Here is a 13,455-nt window from a genome sequence, read left to right as displayed (position 1 = left end):
GATTCAAGTATGAATAAGAATTTCAGCAGAGCCAGAGCTGAAGCAAGAAAAAGGCAGGTGGTGCTGTAGAGATTGTGAGAGATCGTTGACACAAACCCAAACTGCAAGGGGTGTAGTTAACTGAAAAATTGGTTCAGATTCAAAGATTGTTTCAACATTTCTGGCCTTCAGTGTTGTAGAAGGTAATTAAGCAAATTATTGCATTAGTTGGACTGCTCTTACACTGCTAAAAATAAAAATAAAAAAATTAAAAGATTAATAGCTGCCAAGCCAGCATCCCTGCAGGCTCTTCCTGCTATTCAATAAACGTTAAGGAAAGTGGAGATGCACTAGAAGAACTACAGTGGTATTCTGGTACTGACACCTGTCAAGGATGGCCTAAGTGTGCTTGCTTTAAAAGAGCCTTTAACATCTAATTGGAAATGCATGTGCAGAGGATTTATTTGTTTACGGAGGCACTGCAGACAACCAAAGAAGCTGTAAGAGAGATCTGACATTGATAGTTCTTTCATTGGTAATTATCACAGAGAGGAACATGGAACAGAAGCACTACAGTGAATGCAGAATATTGTAGGATCATCTTATGTAGACAGAGCTTAGGGGCTCAGCAGAAATCAGAAGTGAGGTAAATAAATCAGGCAAATGCAAGTAAGTCATGGGTCCTTATTCTTGAAAAAGCAGTTATGATTCAGGTTGAAAACAGTACAAAGCTTAGATGAAGAAAGGGTCCAGAGGAGAAAGCAGTGCAGTTGCGTGCTTTTCAAGGCTGTCTGGAAAGTCGTGATGACAAAAGCAAGATGGACAGAGTTCAGTGGAACCCCTTCTCCACTCCATGTATGTTAAGTTCACTGTAATTGAATATACCATAGAAGAGTATAAAATGGAGAGTGTGCAGCTGGCTTTTATGCAAAGCCGTTGTCTTAATGAGAAAATGTGAAAGTCTGGAGAATAAACATAAAAGAATTACTATTTCATAGACCTGTAAATGTAACAACAGTTCTAGAGAAGAAATAAACAACTCTTGGATCAAAGGATTCATGGATCACCTTCACTGGAGGAATAAGTTGATGTTTATTAGTTACCTTTTCTTTCTCTTTGCTTTCTCTTTTATTTTTTTGAAGTCAGCTCAAAATAAGTATACAACTAAATGTCAGTTTAAATTATGTCTACTGTTTTCTGACAGATTCATTGCTTTTTCAGGTTTACGTCCAGCACACTGACCGTTTCTAATCAATAGAAGACAATTCCCTTTGAGAGTTATTAAAATATACCTTGCATTTAAATGCAATAAAAAGCTTGACTGAACATGCCTCTGTTCCTCATAACACATAAATACCACATCTGGTCCATAAAAAAACATGCATTATACAGAGTTTGTATCAATGCCAGATACATATTATTACATGGAACTGTTTTATCCATCTAGGCTAATTTCCACATGTTTTATTACTTGTAGACAAGAGTATTGTCAAAATTGTTGCTGGAAGTCCATTTATTTCAAGAGGGCAAGGGACGGGAATAGCAAGCTAAGCTACAGGAAATGTTTGTGATACAGCTAATGGCAAATCACATGACTGAATCACCAGTATTATCATGTTCGAAGAGATGCACTTAAAAATTCAATTTCAGACTAAAATTTCAGTAGACTTCATTATAAATAGGAACTTACGCTTCCAGCAGTAAATGCCACATAATTGCAGGCAGTATTTATAATAAGCAGACCAAGCAACTAATGGAAATGAAATGGAAATGAAATGGAAATGGTTAGTACAGAAGGTAGTGGTAACTGGTGACTTTTCCAAAACCGTATCAAGCAGTTGAATGAAAATACAGAAAAGTACTGAAAACAAATTCACTTTAGATCATAGGTGTCCAACCTTTTGGCTTGCCTGGGCTGCACTGAGTGAAGAGTAATTGTCTTAAGCCATATATATAAAATATATAATACAGTTAATGTACATGACTAACAACACCTATTTTTTTTTTTACATTTTTTATCATTATTTACATTTTATCTTTTTTTTAATCAAAGATTTAAAAAAGAGAACTAGCAAAAACATAAGGCTAGTGGGATATTCAACCTTGTTTTTGTGAAACTAATGCATTGGGCTGGTTCAGTAGCAGTGACTGCAATTCTCAGTGAGTTCTCAAAGTGTTTGACAGAGATTTTTGATGAAATTTTACTTGTCCTGTTTTTCACCCTTGAAAACAGTTGCTCAGGGCTTCCCATGTCCCGGTTTCAGTGCAGACAGTGTCCATCACATGTTGATGTTTGGCTGTTGCTGAGCAATGGGTGCATGCATAGGGCTAGGCTGCTAAGCTCAGCAGGGCAGAGCAGCCATTGTGATGGCACAGGACAGAGAGTAGGCTGTGGGTTGGACATGCTTGCCTTAGTTTCTCTAGTTTGGAATTGGACTGTGGGCTTTTTTCTCAGTCTTTCTCTGTTTCTCTGTTTTTTGTTGTTGCTATTTTTTTTTTTTTTTTAATCTGTAAGGGCAGAAATGTGCTTCCAAACACTGTTTGAAATGAAAGTGACAGTTCTCAAGGAGCCATAAGACATCTGAGAAGCTTGCTCGGATCATTCCCAATTGCATTGCACAATCTTGTAAGATCTCTTAGTGGTGTGTAAAAATATGCACAGTATGAAGTAAAGGAGAGGATGAAAAATGTAGGTGAGTGTATAACATAAAGGAAAAGCAGCAGGCGGTAAATAATAAAAACAGTGTTTCACCAAAATGTCAGAAGTGACAGTATGAGCACCGCAATGTAAAAATGAAACAGTTCTAAGAACACCACTAGAAAGTACACAGCAACACAGGGGTTGGAAAGTTAACAACTGTTTTTTCTCGTAATGAAAGTACATTTCGGTGAGCGCAGGATTTGGTTTAGTGAGGCACAAGCTATACAATATGTGAACACTACCAAGAAAACACACTGTTGTTAGGATATTTAGAGTTTCGGCATGATTTCTGACTTAATCCCTGAAAAAAACTTGCACTGATTATAGTAAATCTGCTTTGGAATCCTATTCAAAATGGCATCATAAATGAATCTCCTCTTTTCTAACAAGCAACGTTGACCAAAGGCTCTCTTCTGTTCTGCAACGTTTCTTATGCCAACACTGAAAACCTAAATGTTCTCCACAGTTCACCGTGGCTCTTATTTCAAACTACGTAATACTCTCACATCCTAACTTCTTTTTTTTATAACTCCTGGGGAGTTAAAAAAAAAAAAAAAAAGGATTAAAAAATAGTAAAGTGTTAATCATGCTGCCCATGAAAAACATGATGATTACTTCACTGCCACCAGTAGTTCCTTAGACATAAGTTAGGGTGGTCATCAATTACACACCCTACTTGTCAGGTTAAGGCCTGTCCTGCTGCAGAAATTTGTTCTCTCTTCTCAAGGTCCAGTGACTGCCTCATTGATTAGGATTTCAGCAGGCTCCTTCAACCAGTCAAACAACTTGAGGTTTGCCGTACTGCCAGCCACAAGACCATGACATCTAGAATTATGGAATGGCAGTCACACAGCACAGAAACTCTCCCTGGTAAACAAAAGACCCACTGCTGGAACTGAGTGGCCTCCCTAGTGGGACTTTTCAGAGTGGAATGTGGGCAAACTCACCTCCCCTCTCAAAAGGTTTGTGTACAATGGTTGAGGTTGCTGTGATAAGGTTAAGGAAGTAATTAATATTTCTCAATGTATGCATCAGCTTCGTCCCTACTGCATGACTTCCTCCCCCTTCTCCTTCCAAGTCTTTGTTCAATTCCAGTAAATGGAATGCTATCTATAAAGAGAGCAGTCTGATTATCGATTGCTCAGAGAAGATGGAGCATGCAAGATTATCTTATGTATGAACAACACCCCCCCCCCCCCCCAAAAAAGGGAGACAATGCAATTGTGCAATGCTAGAAGAAAAACACTGTGTACACTCTGTGCAGAGTTTCTGTGCTAGAAACTTAAACAAATTGTTCCTTTTTGGATCCCATTAAGAAGCTCTGGTTAAATTAATCTTGAGGCTCTGCATGACTCCTGCTATTGAAAGTAAAAGCAACTTGGCTTCTCTGAGCTGCTAAACATTCTGACACCTCTAGGGATCAGATCTGTCACTTAGAATATGCCTGTACTGTATCTACCGGAATGAAGCTAAACTTAACTGACTACAGCAATATAAACACATAATAGTGAGAGAATTCAAAACAAGCATTTTGTTACAAACATCATAGGATCTACATCTTTATGCTCAATATGGATATTTTTTCCAAAGCTGAGAACATAAGGACTATAAAAACTAATAGTAGTGTTTATGTTAGGAGGTCTCCAAATACTTGCAAAGGAGACACTTCTCCAAATATAACATGCTAGCCAAAAATATGCTAACCAAGTCTCAGAGATGGAAAAACCCCAAGCTAAAGTAGAACAGCTACAAATTATATGTCAGGTAAAATTGGCCTTGTCCTCAGTCTTTACAGTAATGCATTCACCTATGTCCCACTTCCATATATTTTTACTGAAAGCATCTGCAGGCTCTCACTACAACATTATTTTTCAAGAAAAAGAAAAGTATTGTTAAAAACAGAGCTGTGTCCTCTTTTTGCACCTCTGGGGATTTTTTCTAGCTATTTTGTCTAAGATAAAGGGTACTCCTTTTGCAGCTCACATGAAATCCAAGGAAAAGAGGATATCCATCTATCATTTGTTTTCTGGAGTAGAAAATATGTCTGTATTGTATGTACTCTGGACCCCGTTTGCACACATGCTGTAATCCTAACACATGTTCTTGTTTCATTTTATAAGAACCAATAGAAGAGTTTGTATCCACCGGCTTTTTTACTGTTCCATAAAGCATGCCTGTTCTGTAATCAAAGTTTGTGATAAAAAAAAGAAATGAGCCTAAGGAGGCTAATTTGTACCTCCATACTCACCAACCACCCCGTTCTGCATAAAGGAGTCTGCATTTGACATTGCAAAACAAGATTTCAGACTATTTTTGTCTTAACAGACTACTCTGCACACAGCTGTTTTTCAATATCATAGGCCTGTTTTAAAATAGGGAAAATCATCACTAAGCAATGTACCATACCTAGCTTGGCAAAGCACTAGAACACATCAGTGGAGCACAACACAGTCTGAGTTTTTGGACATACAGATACTGAATAGATACCACAGGACAAGTGTTACAACACATTTTAGCAGGATCTCTGACTTTCATATTCTACTAACCCCTTTCTGGCTAGGTGATCTGGCTGCCTTTGAGCCAGAACTTTACTAATGGGACTTTACCTCATTGGAAAATCTGGAGTACTGAGTGATAGAAACACACTTTTTCTTCTCTCCATACAAGATGTACTCCCTCCCAGGGCTACATAGAGGCAGCTGTTGCTGTGCTCCCCGTCCAGGTCAGCTGTTCCAGACCCTAGCTGCCCCAGCACAGCACGGCACAGTCACATTGAAGCTGCTACGTCTCTGCCTCCAGCTAGAAAAGGGTAGAAGGGAGAGGCACAGAACAGATAGGTGGCATAAAGCAGCTCCCCTAAAGGTATCTGAGAAGGATGGAAGGCAGTATCACTACAGTGATGTATGTGGAACCCAGGAGCAGCTTCCAATGAGCTAAGAAAATATGCAGGCAAAACTAATTCCTATTTTCATCATGTTGTAGTTCCACTTTAGGGAATCGCCCCCAGGAATGAGAGCCAAACGCCGATTCAGTGAAAGCACAGCACCACCTACTGCTAAGGACGCAGCTTCAGCAGGGAAAAACAGCATTTAATGTCTTGCCAGATACTACAGCAAGCTATAATAATAATAATAATAATAATAATAATAATAATAATAATAATAATAATAATAATAATAATAATAATAATATCTCTGTATATTCTTAATTATCTTGATTATTAGAGAAATATCTCACATAAAACTTTCAAGAGTTCTATGCCATGGGTGTTGTGTGGTTATTGCTACTAGATGTTTCTGGGCCACTTCAATTACTTCACATTCCTATTAATCCTTATATGTTATATACTATTAATACTTATGAGATGCTTTTCTAGAATATCTTTCTGAGCTTGAACAAACAAGCAGTTTAGCCTAATATAAAACAATGGTGGCAAAAGTATCTGCAATATGTAATTTATCACAGTGATGCAAAAGCAAAATAACAAAGATGTTCTAATTGACAGTAATTTAACCTCAAGCATTCAGTAGTTCTGATTGCATGGTTCTGCCTTTTGTTCATAATATATTCACAGTTCTCCAGGTGTCTTCCTGTACTATACCTATCCTGATTCACTAGTCTGCTTCTGTTGGTGTGCTCTACTGCCTTGAAACCTCAACTCTCCAACTAAACACCGCTGTACCCCCAGGCTCGGTCCACTTCCATCCTCATAGCTCAGAAGAGAGAGTGTCTAGCCAGCAAACTCAAACTTGGTTTATGTGCTATGCTGCCCTGTCATGTTATCAGCTGGAGCTGTGCTGGGATCATAGATTTTATTTCCCCCGGATGCAGCAAAGAGGCAGGATGCCCTAAATATCTGGTTAACATCAGGAATCTTTTAAGGCAATTACTGTCTTGTACTGCTCTCATGGTTGTCTTACACAAACCAGTAGTTACTTCTGAGTCCCCTCTCCCCATCTGAGTTGCACCCTCTCTGGACGTGTACAAAGATTCTCCAACACAATAAGAAGTTTTGCACTGAAAAAAAGCTTTCATAGCTCATAGTTACATGACTGAGGGAATTCATATGCAGGAAGATAAGAAGTTCTTTTATATTTGTGAAGAATTCTACCCTGAGAAAAGTTAAGAAGAAAAATGGAGCTATTTTAGGTCAATGTTACTTAGTAGAAGGCCAGAATTATGTGGCTGTTTGATCCGCAGTGGTAAAGATCTATGGATCTATAGGTATGGATCCTAGAAGTGTAAGAAATTCTAATTCTGCTTGAATAGTCTTTATTCCTCTCTGCTCAGCAAAGTGATGTTTTCTAATCCAGTACCACCCTGCCTTGTCCTGTCCTGCAAAATGTACGTGCAGACATAAACAATGACCCAAAAAAGCAGCAGGTAATGGTCGGGCACCTATCATTAATAAGGAACAACCTTCTTAAGAGCCCTTACTTGATTACTCAGTTCAACCATTTTCCCCCTTCTGACATCTCATGCTATCACTTGGATGCCAAAGAACCAGGACTGATGAAACTGAAGACCCTGGGAGGAGCAATGTATTTGGGTGCAGCAGTTCTACACCCAAACAGCAGAATTCTAGACCTCAGAATCCTCAGATAGCTGTCAAAAAAATACACACACATACACACACACACACACACACACACACACACACAAAAAAAAAAAAAAAAAAAAAAAAAAAAAAAAAAAAAACACAGAAGACCACAAGGAGTTTTACAGTCATCCAACAACTACAGTAGACTATAATGTTCCTGTATCTGGCATATGCTGTCACTTTCTTCCAACGTCTGTTTTTCACACCTTTGAGGAACTTAAATACTGAAGTCACAGATTTGACTCAGTACCATAACTGCCAGTCAGATTTTCTTGTAAGTAATACAGCAAACATTAGACAGTAGCACACAGTGAGGCTGGCAGCCTAAACCACAACTCCCTTTACAAAACAATATGCATATATTACGTATGCTGTGTCTACAGTTTGCCTTGTATCTAGTTCTTATATTTACACTGATCATGCTTCTGGCATGTGCATCCATTCACAAACCATCCTTGCTATTATTTGAAACAGCTTTGTCCTGTGAGTTTTCCTCAAGTTACACCAGTTAAACATCCTGTTTTTGTTAGCTGTCATCCCTAATTACTTATGTATGTCAACATCAATACCAGCATTCTCAGCATGTAGTTCACATACAGCTTCTTGTAGCTCAAGTGTGAGCACTCTGTCGTCTCATACAGGATTTCTAGGCTGCTGAGGGTTTCTAGCCTACTAGATGTTATACCTCTTGGACATAAAGGATGCCTTTAAAAAAATAAAATTAAAACCAATAATAATAATAAAAATCTCTACTAAGTCACCAGGAGAAAAAAAAAATGAGATAAATGTCCAGTAAAACATGAACATACAACCACTATACAGGAGATTAAGTATAAGTTACATCAAGAATTTACAGTGCAAGTCACTTCCTGGTAGTTGTTTATTTCCAAGCTGCAGAATCTTTGAAGGCCTTCCCTTCAAAAATTAATGTGAAAATTAATGTGAGCAGCTTCTTCTATTGTGAAATTATAATCCTAACCTTACTCTGACACAATATCTTTTTGTTGGCAAGTCCTTTAGCTAAGTACCATAAACCATTTACCAAGGCTGTAAACTATTGCATGCAAAGGTATTAGTCAGACTCATCTGCAACGCAATCTGATCATGTATTGGCACAGCTGAACTGCTTTCAGCTACTATGGAAGTATCTACTTGTGATACAGCCATTTTCAGTTAACTTAGAAATTTATCTTAGCTTTTAAATTGATTTCTAAATAATAGAAAAATCACACTTACTGCTAACTTTTGTAAAGTTTCTTAAAAAAAAAAAAATCATTGGACAAGCCTTAACATACTCTAAAAACATCTTCAAGAGACACCAGTGTGAAATTATTGGTATGGTTTCAATTCACAGCCTCGACAGTAACTTCCTCACGTTGAGCAGACTACGCTGGCCACACACTATTACTGATAAGTCACTATTGCCTCTCAGCCTCTCTGCTATTTCTGAAGTAAGAAGGGGAGTGAACTGCAGAGTTTCTGTGATAAATCCCTCTGCACATCTGGAAACACTGATGAGAGAGTGCTACTCACTTATAAGTGCCTGCTATAGCCAGAGCACAATAGGAAGATCGGAGAGCCAGACTCAATAACCTGAAAGCACCTTTACCACCTCCACCCATAAAAGATACTTCTATCCAGCCTACTGCTTTGATTATTCAAGACTTCAATGTAAAAACGTTTTTTTCCCCCCACATTTAGTGGCTGTGTGTATATTTTCGTGTGAAGGTATCTGAACAGTTCTGTTGCAGAATCACAGAATCACCAAGGTTGGAAAAGACACCTTCATGGCCCCTGACTCCACCACCTCCCTGGGCAGCGTGTTCCATTGCCTGACCACCTGAATCTCCTCTGGCGCAACTTGAGGTCATTCCCTCTAATCCTATGGCTAGTTACATGGGAGAAGAGGCTGACTCCCACCTCACCACCACCTCCCTTCAGATAGTTGTAGAGACCGTTAATATCTCCCCTGAGCCTCTTTCTCTCCAGAGTAAACAATCCCAGCTTCCTAAGCTACTCCTCCTAAGACTTGTGCTCCAGACCCCTCACCAGCTTTGTTGCCTTCTCTGAACACACTCCAGGGCCTCAATGTTTTTCTAGCCAACCCCAGCTAGATTCATGTCATGTCATGCCACGTTTAGCAATCATCACCTTTTAAAACTTCTCAGAAGAAAGCATTAGACTGCAGCTAATTAAAAAATTTAACCTCCTAGAATGCAAAAGGCATCCCTAACAGAAAGGGGATGCAGTAAAGATTCACCTTTGCATGAGTTTAAAAAACCTTTTTGAGTTTTTTAAAATTGCAGCAGAAATGCAGAGTAGGACTCCTAGTACTCATTTAGTAGGTATTTACGAACTATAATATTACATAAGTCTTAACAAACACATGTATGAGCACATTCCTTGTTTAGGACAAGTTTGCAGTCTAAGCAAAAAGTCTAAATAAAAATGAAGACTGAACAATCATCAAAATCCAGACTTCTCAGAGCCAAATGAAATATACAGCACTGGCTAAGGATAAAGCATGGTAGCTTTCCACATTCAAGACTTGGAACTGACACTGAAGCACAGTGATCTCTGAGAAATACTATCATTGCTTCCCTGGGTTGTGCTATGAATTAGAGCTTCAAACTCATAAACACTTCACAGATATTTTAGAATGGCAGCTGCTAATGGCAGTATACTCTGGAAAAATAACCATATCTGTCATCATTAAAGTTGGTATTGATTACCACTTGATGCATCAACCTACCTATAAATTTCAAAAAGAAAACCAAATAGAGCACTTTTCCACATAACTGTGACACTTTTGTATACCACTGTAATAAGTACCTACAATAAAGTGTGCCTCGAACTCTGCTTCTGTTGTCAAAGCCTCTTTGCACATATGAGATTAAAATGTCTTAGCTGAGGTGTTTTCTCTACTCCTATTCCCACCTGTTATGGCCCCATTTTGTTATTTCTACAGATAAGAGCAAAAAATTCTCTTCTTTCCAGTTCCTGCTTCATCCACCTTTCGTCCTCTTACTCTATCCCACCTTGTTTCTCTCCTCCACTGCTCACATCCATTGATTCTCCAAAAAAAAAAAGAAAAAAAAAAAAAGGCAAAGTAGAGACTATTAATGACTCTATAAAAGGCAGAAAAGTTATTTAAGAATTAAATTCAATGGTGCATATTCTTGAGGTCAAAGAAACTATTATGACACATCTCACCATTTATATGTTATATTCATAAATCCCACTAAAAAACTCCTTATCTCTCAGACCCATTCCCTGGGACTAGCAGGAAATAATGCACCACATAAAATATCTGATACCAGTGTCCTGCTTTCCCTAAGAAGATAAGCAATCATTTGTTCTGCCATGGATGTGTTACCATTACTGGATACTAGGGTTTGTGACTCACACTGCAGAGAAGGCATGCTGTATTTGGCGAGGGGGAAACGGAGGGAAGCTCTCTGAGAAGTTACGGGGTGTGGTCATGAACTTCCTAACAAGGTAACTAAGCAGGGTGTCTGTCACTTCCTTGGCCTAAGTAATAATTTAAATCATATTGAAATGTGGCTATTTTCCCTGTACCCTTTTGAATAAAAACTTTATTTTGAATTTATTTAATCTACAGGAAGCTGCATGATGTTGACACTGAATGATGCCATATCCATATCATTTTTTCTGCCTTTTTAGATGCCTTTAAGGAATTGAAAGGTGGAACTGAGTGGGTGGGAACGACTCAGTCTTCTAGATCTCATGTTTTCCTATCCATGAAGTACAGAGGAAAAGCAAGGGCTCTCAGCCTGCTGTTGTCTAACCTCATACTCCATTCCATACCTTGGTAGCACAAGTCTCTTTTGTTGTTTACCCTCGATGCGTTCCTCAAAGCAAATAAACTATTCACTTAGTTAAATAGCATGCTGTCTTGAAAAACACTGATGTCTTCTCATGCAGCTCCTCATGCACATGCCGGAAGTGCTTACAGTCTCAGTGCTGCAGTTTCCCTAGCTTGCTACACGCAGTGGAAACCACAGTGAAGTCAGCAGGCCTCTGACACTCAGCAGCCAGCTGACACACTGGGGAACTGCAGCTTGCACTTCAGTGCTCCTCCACAGTAAAGCTCCATTTCACCTTCTAATCCAACAGCTTTTAAATTCCAGTCGCCAATTTAAAGCTAAACTAGTTGAGGTAGATGTCTCAGGGAGATTGAATTCCTGGAAGTTGCTTCACCTTTGAGTGAGAGAAGTAAGTGTGCGTTTCATATACTTACACATGAAAAAGCTACCTGCTGTCCTTATCAATTATCAGAAGGTCCACAAAGAGAATAAAATGCAAAACTGATTTAATTACGTAGTTGTGCACAAAGCAGCTTGTTTAAAGAGCGACATCAAGAAATAAATGCACTTAATTGTTATAGAACAGCCTCACTATACCGATGTTATAATGAGAGAAAACCGAACTGAAAACAAAAGAAATGCCAGTGGGATGGACTCATGGGCTCTTTGGGATGGTGGAGCTTATCTCCACACAGCAGGCCTGCTGTTACAGCATATAGCACCCTACCAATTCACTTTGTCACCACTGTCCTCTCCTTGCTCAGAGAGCTTATTGATCTCTCAGTTGTGCTAAGGAAATGGATGAAAGAATCCAGATTTCCTAAATATGCCCCAAAACGTGATTGGCAGTGGACATCATGAGCAGTTCCAACAGCACAACTGAGGAGATGGTCAGAGAGGGGAAAGGGTAAGAGCACATCAAGCAGCTGGAAGCCTGTGCCAGAGCTTGGACTGCATGTACAGCACAGCCTCTGGGAAAGCCTGAGAAGACCACTTCTACACCGAGCCTGCTGCATGCTGCAGGGATTCACAGGTGTCAGGCTCCAACTTGGTATCCCATAATAAGGAATTTATTTTTACCTAAAATATGATAAGATTAAGTACCATTTTGCCATGACAAACAGCTTCCAACAAGATTTGCTAAGTGGAAGGCACTGCACTTGGGTTGGGGCAATCCCAGATATGCATACAGATGGGGAGAACTTGAGAATAGCCCTGTGGAAAAGGACTTAAAGGCCCTAGTAGATGAAAGATTTAGCATGAGCCAGCAGTATGCACTTGCAGCCTGGAAGGCCAGTGTTATCCTGGCCTGCATCAGAAGAGAGGTGGTCAACAGGGAAAGGGAGGTGATTGTCCCCCTGTGCTCTGCCCTCATGAGGAGTACTGCATCCAGGGCTGGGACCCCCAGCATGGGAAAGATTTGGAGCTTCTGGAGAGGGGGTCCACGAAGATGCTCAGAGGGCTGGAGCACCTGTATGGAGAAGACAGGATGAGGGAGTTGGGTTTCTTCAACCTACAGAAGAGAAGGCTGTGAGGAGACTTCATTGGTCTTCCAATATTTAAAAGATTATAATCAGGAGGGAAATAAACTTTTTACATGGGTAGGTAGTGAAAGGACAAAGGGGAACGGTTTCAAACTGAAGAGAGATTTAGGCTAGATGTCAGGGGGATGTTTTTCACAGAGAGGGCAGTGGGGTGCTGGCACAGGCTGCCCAGAGAAGCTGTGGATGCCCCGTCCCTGGAGGTGTTCAAGGCCAGGCTGGATGGGGAGCTGGGCAGCCTGAGCTGGTGGGTGGCAAACTGCCTGCAGCAGGGAGGTTGGATACTAGATGATCTTCGAGGTCCTTTCCAACCCAAGCTATTCTTCATACCCCAGTTGTGAGAACTGGCATAGCAACTGACAGAAGCAAGTTGTTTTGTAACTGTTTCTTTGGTGTGGTTTCACAGTCTAAGCAGGCCTGGCATAGCCTGACTCTTCTCCAGGTCCTGCTCCTTCCCCTAACCTATGCCACCACACTGAAGGTGTGAGACACCAGACCAGCCAGCCACCTGGATGCTCTCTGTGGCACCACACCAGAGTCAGCGTAAGAACACAGAGCTATCACACTGCTGAGGACAACCAGTGGCAAGGACCTTGCTGTGCAAACCCACTCTGCTGTTAGTCACAAAAACAGTGAGGCTTTTCGCAGGGAGGCAACCTTGACAACACAAGAGCATCCTCTCCATACCCCACTTCTTCTGTTTCTTGTATCCAAGAGCATGTGTCTCCAGAGCTGCCTCCTGAAAGGATGACGGTGGGTGCTGCTGGCAGGGGTGCTGCTGGCAGAGGCATTGCAGGAGCAGTGTGC

This window comes from Gallus gallus, chromosome Z (assembly GCF_016699485.2).
Source record: "Gallus gallus isolate bGalGal1 chromosome Z, bGalGal1.mat.broiler.GRCg7b, whole genome shotgun sequence".
Lineage (NCBI taxonomy): Eukaryota > Metazoa > Chordata > Aves > Galliformes > Phasianidae > Gallus > Gallus gallus.
The sequence above is the reverse complement of the archived record's forward strand: the minus strand, read 5'-3'. Positions refer to the sequence as shown.